The following is a 6,098-nucleotide window of genomic DNA, read 5'->3' on the forward strand; positions in this document are numbered from 1 at the left end:
GAAAAGAAAGAAGGAAGGGAGGTAGGGAGGAAGAAAGGAAGGGAGGGAGGGAGGGAGGAAGGGAGGGAGGAAGGAAGGGAGGGAGGGAGGGAGAAAGGAAAAAAGGAAGGAAGGGAGGGAGGAAGGAAGGAAGGGAGGGAGGAAAGAAGGAAGCCAGCCAGCCTCTTGTTCTCTGTCCCTACATGGTGGGGTATCAGGATCACTTGGGAAGATAATTTTTAAAAATAGATTCTTGAATCTCATCTCTAGAGGTTTTAATATAGGATATTTTGGTTGGGACCCAGACATCTGTATTTTAACAGGCAGTTGCCACAGGCAGTTGGTTCAAGATTATACTTTGAGAATTACTGACCTAGGAACTGAAAAAACTCCAAAAGATCAAAAGCATGTCAGGCTTTTTAGCCCCTTTTTAGCTCATTCTGCAAGGAACTATGGTTGAACATACCTTAGAAGTTTAGGTAGTAAAACTCAAGGATTTCCTGGGTGAATAACCAAGTTAAAACGTGTAATGTATTTAGCATTATTCTTGTTACATTTCATAAGTAAGCACTCTGACTACAGTCCCTTAGAATGTAAGTCTATGAGGGAAGGAAGGTCGCCTGTTTTCATCACTGTATGTAATGCTTGTACTTCGAAGAGTTGATAGACACATGGGGGGGGCACCAAAATGTTTGTTGATTTAATAAATTAATTCTATTTCCTAGACCTTTAGCATAGAGACTCAAAGTTTGTGCTTTGGAGTTAGATGAAGCTGTGTTTGTGACTTGCTCACCACATGAACATAAGATGAGTTGTTTAACTTCTTTGAAGCTCAGTGTCTTCATCTGTCACCTGGAGACAATAAGACATTATAGGACTGTGAGGAATAAATAAAATGATGCATTTAGAGTATTTAGTATACTATAGATACTCAATAAATGTTATATACAGCTATTATTATTATAATTAACGCTATTATTAGCATTGCCCTGATTTTTCTGACTGTGAATGTTTGGTGCTCAATTGCCAAGCCTTATTTTAATGCCATCTGGTCAGATGTCTGTATATGCAGTTGACCCTGAACAGCATGGCTTTGAACTGCAGGGGTCCACTTAGAGGTGGATTTTTTTTTTTTTATACAGTACAGTACTTTAAATGTATTTTCTCTTCCTTATGATTTTCTTAATAACATTTTCTTTTCTCTAGTTTACTTTATTATAAGAATATAATATTTAATACATATAACATATAAAACATGTGTTAATTGACTATATAAGTTATCAGGCTTCCAGTCAACAGTAGGCTTTTAGTAGTTAAGTTTTTGGAGCATCAAAAGATATATGTGTGTTGTGCATGTTGTGCAAGGGTCAACTATGGTTACCCTGACTTAGATAATCTGTTTAGATTCTCTCAGTCTCATTGGAATGTGACAAATTCCTCAATATTCTTAAGTACAGGCATACGTCATTCTATTGCCCTCCATCTCACCGTACTCTCAGATACTGGGTTTTTTACAAACTGAAGGTTTGTGATAACCTTATCAAGCAACTCTACTGGTGTCATTTTTCCAACACCATTTTCTCACTTCATGTGTCTGTCACATTTTGTTAACTCTTACACTATTTCACACTTTTTCACGATTGTATTTGTTACGGTGATCTGTGATCGGTGATTACAGCTCACTGAAATCTCAGATGATGGTTAGCATGTTTTTAGCAATAAAGTATTTTTTAATTAAGGTCTATAAAATTTTTTTAGACATAATGCTATTGCACACTTAATAGACTACAGTATAGTGTAAACATAATTTTTATATGCACTGGGAAACCAAAACATTCATTTGACCTGCTTTATTGTGATATTCTCTTTATTGCAGTAGTTTGGCACCAAACCTGCAGTATCTCTGAGGTTTGTCCATTTAGGGTGGGGAGAAAAAAAATGTTAGACCTACTACATGTCCGTCATGTACAAAATAAAATGTTTAAAGCATTTTTTTTTTTAAAGATTTTATTTATTTATTTGAGAGAGAGAGAGCATGAGAGAGGGGAGGTCAGAGGGAGAAGCAGACTCCCCGCCAAGCAGGGAGCCCGATGCGGGACTCGATCCAGGGACTCCAGGATCATGACCTGAGCCGAAGGCAGTCGCTTAACCAACTGAGCCACCCAGGCGCCCAATGTTTAAAGCATTTTATATTAACACATGGGTTCTTCACAAGAGCACTGTGGAGTAGGTGTTGATTTTTCCAATTTCACGTGGGGAGTTTAAACTCAAAAGTTAAATAACTTGTTCAGCATTATACTCAAAACCAAGTGCTTTATCTACATTTTCATTTAGCAGTTCTGTCTCCTCAGTCTCTCAGTGGAACATTTTTAATAATATTTTGGATTATCAAGTACAAAATTAGTTCCTTTTCTCACTTCCTTTCCAATGTCATGGTTCTTATTTTATTTTATTAAGATTTTTATTTATTTATTTGACAGAGAGAGACACAGCGAGAGAGGGAACACAAGCAGGGGGAGTGGGAGAGGGAGAAGCAGGCTTCCTGCTGAGCAGGGAGCCCGATGTGGGGCTCGATTCCAGGGTCCTGGGATCATGACTTGAGCCAAAGGCAGACACTTGGTGTGCCTGGGTGGCTCAGCTGTTAGGCGTCTGCCTGTGGCTCAGGTCATGATCCCAGAGTCCTGGGATCAAGCCCCACATCGGGCTCCCTGCTCAGCAGGAAGCCTGCTTCTCCCTCTCCCACTCCCCCTGCTTGTGTTCCTTCTCTCGCTGTGTCTCTGCCTGTCAAATAAATAAACAAAATCTTAAAAAAAAAAAAAAAGGCAGATGCTTAACAACTGAGCCACCCAGGCACCCCATGTTTCTTGTTTTAAAAGCCTTTAGCCTCTCAACTCTTCAGTTCTAGACACCTCCTCTCTTAGATCTTCGGAGAAACATAGGCATAAATATATTTCGAAAACTAAATATTTCAAGTCACTCCTACCCTAAAGGAGGTGAAGCCTCCTTCCTTTTCCTTTTGAAAACAAAATGGATTTAATTGGAAAGAACATAGAGTAGTGACTCAGAGTTAAAGCTCCTAATTTTAAGACTAATCTTGTTTAAGATGATACCTGATAAGGGATACACCTAAACCACAGATTAGAGATATGTATTATCTCTATTGATTGAGAAACTACTGATGACAAGAAGTTGCTATGAATTTTTTTTATGTTAGCTGTCACAGCAGCACTTACGTCCATTAGGAAATAGTGCAGGGAAGTAAGAGACACATCATGCCTTCGTTTTTATACAAGACTAATAGCACATACTCATCCGAGGCTCTCCATAGACCGTAGGATGGAAAGCTCCATCCTACAGGCATTTCCATAGCCAGCTGTGGATGAGAAAACAGCATTATAATGGGGAGACTTTACAAATACCCATTGTTAAGTGGGGACTAGGGCAATAAGGCTGAAGTTTGGTTTTTTAAGAAATAACCAAAAAACTTCCTTATCCTTAAAGGAAAGAGAGAAAGAAAGAAAAAAGAAAGAGAAAGGAAGTAAGTCCAGCAAATAGTTTCCATCTTGTATGTGCCTGTTCCTTCCTCTAATTGGATGTGGTTGTATTCCAGTATTTGATTTATATGTTACATATAGCTGCCTCATATGTAGAATAGAAATTAAAAAGTTCCTTTCCTCATGCAAAAAAAGATGATACATGATAAATGTAAGTATTTTAAAAGAAGATATTTTACAAATACACTTAATATTAATTTCCTAATTATTTTCATGTATCTTTTTTTTTTTAGGATCCTTCCTGAGCGTTTCCTGGTATTTTTAAAACGAAAGATCAATGTTCGCTTTGATGCAGTTACTGGATATAAAACTAAAGAAAAATAAGTCGTACATAGACTACATTCCACATTTAGTTGATGTGAATACATATCTTCAAAAATACCTGCTTTCCAAAACATCATTATATTTAAGTAGCATAACTTAAATTCTTCTTCATACATTAGCTATAAATAAATAGGACTGGTTTACCAGGGTTAAGTTGATTTCATCTAATATTAATCAGAACTTTAATGTTTAGACTTCTGCTTTTCCTAATTATCTTTTTTTTCTTCAGTGTCATCTTTTGAGGCCCTGGCAGTCCTCATTTATTATCACTTGTCCTTTATCTGAAAGCTGATTTCATATAATACAAAGAGGGGACAATCTTAGGAATTGACCTTATAGAAAATAGAGAAAAGGAACAAAAATAATTTTATAATAATTTCTAAGATTTTGTGGCTTGTGAAGTCTTTGCAAAATTTGTACTATAAATGTATAAGATATATTTTTATTTCTAATTGCATTTAAATTTATATAATTCACATGTTTCCTTTTCTAATCTCCATAAAAACAAAAGCTTCAGACTCTCTAAATACAATGAAGGACTGAATCTAGTGGCCTTTCAGAATGAGTTTCATGTGATGTAAGAAGTATCACTGAAACATTTCATCTTACACATTACCACTCTGTTTCCTGAAAGATGCCTCACGTTTCAAAGCCAAACATTTCAGCTCAAAGAAACTAGAGATTGACACGTGTTGCACATATATAAAAGCATCATTGGAATTTGAGGCAGAGAATTAGGAGAATGTACCCACAGTGGCAACAATAAACAGGTCACACTTAAACTTTTGTCTCCATCTTTTCATCTTTTTTTTTTTAAAGATTTTTTTTTTTAAATTTATTTATTAGAGAGAGAGAGAGTGAGAGAGAGAGCGCAAGAGGGGAAGGGTTAGAGGGAGAAGCAGACTCCCCGCCTAGCAGGGAGCCCGATGTGGGACTCGATCCCGGGACTCCAGGATCATGACCTGAGCCGAAGGCAGTCGCTTAACCAACTGAGCCACCCAGGCGCCCTCCATCTTTTCATCTTGAACAGAACTTGGCTTAACCTTCAAATTCAAGGAAAATGGATTATGTAATCAAAGATCTTTTTTTTTTTTAATACTGAGAAATTTCTTGGATGTGAGGGATGCTCAGTGAGATAGAGAATATAAGATCCGACCTATAAATTGAAAAAATAAGCAGGTTTGTTGGATTTCTTTTTTTTAAGATTTTATTTATTTATTTTGAGAGAGTGAGTGAGCCAGCATGCATAAGCAAGGGGAGTGGCAGGCAGAGGGAGAAGCAGGCTCCCTGCTTATATCAGAAGGTTCATACTCAGAAAACATATAAATCAGAATACTGACCCTTATGAAATGGAGCAAATGAGTCACATTAGGTACATAAACTTCAGGGTAAAAGATCTTAAATCTGTTTCTCCACAGAAACATATTTATTTAATATTTATTTATTTACCTCCAGCAATTCTGTGTAGCAGGCGATGTTGAAGGCATTGGTGAAATTCCCATAGGGAGCAGGAACCCAGAAGAACCTTAGAGGCTGCAGCCCCAGGTCTGCTGAGAGGTTAATGAATACTGTAGAGGTTCTGGGCTTTTATTCTCTGCCCTTTAAAAAAAAAAAAAAAAAGTTTGCTCTGATTCACTAACATCAGGCAATTACTGCTGTTGACTTGAAGGTCTGAAAACTTTTTTTTTTTTAATTTCAGATATTTAAAGGTCTGAAAACTTTTAACTGTTATTTGAGTGAATGAATTCTAACTCTGAACCCACTTCTGTACAATTCAGTGGGAAAATTCATCTCAGCCATCAATAATAGGGCTGCTTCTGAGAGTCACACAAAAATCAAAGAGGCTTATGTTGTCTTGGGGTAAACGGGAAAGATTTCTCTAATTGTCACCTGTCATGGTATTCTGTGGTCCTAAACTAAGACCTTGATAACAGACGGCCCTCTCTTTTGTGCGGTAGGGAAATTCTGACCATTGGCAAGGAACCAGCTCTCCCTGGACACACCAAAGTCTTTCTGAGCCCTTGCTATCATCCTGTGGGCTCTGCCATGGGATAACTAGGACTCACTGACCTTTCCTATTCCCTTTGAGAATGTTCCCATGCTTGCCTTCAGAAAACTCTTCCCCACCCCTTTTCCCATGCCACTGTTCTCACTTGCCAGAAATCTATTCTTTATAACGGAAATGAGGATTAGAAAGAGTGAGGAATCAGGTCAAGGAAAAGGGTTAAAATTGACCCTTAT

This window comes from Leptonychotes weddellii, chromosome 2, assembly GCF_054177405.1.
Source record: "Leptonychotes weddellii isolate Sample4059 chromosome 2, ASM5417740v2, whole genome shotgun sequence".
NCBI lineage: Eukaryota > Metazoa > Chordata > Mammalia > Carnivora > Phocidae > Leptonychotes > Leptonychotes weddellii.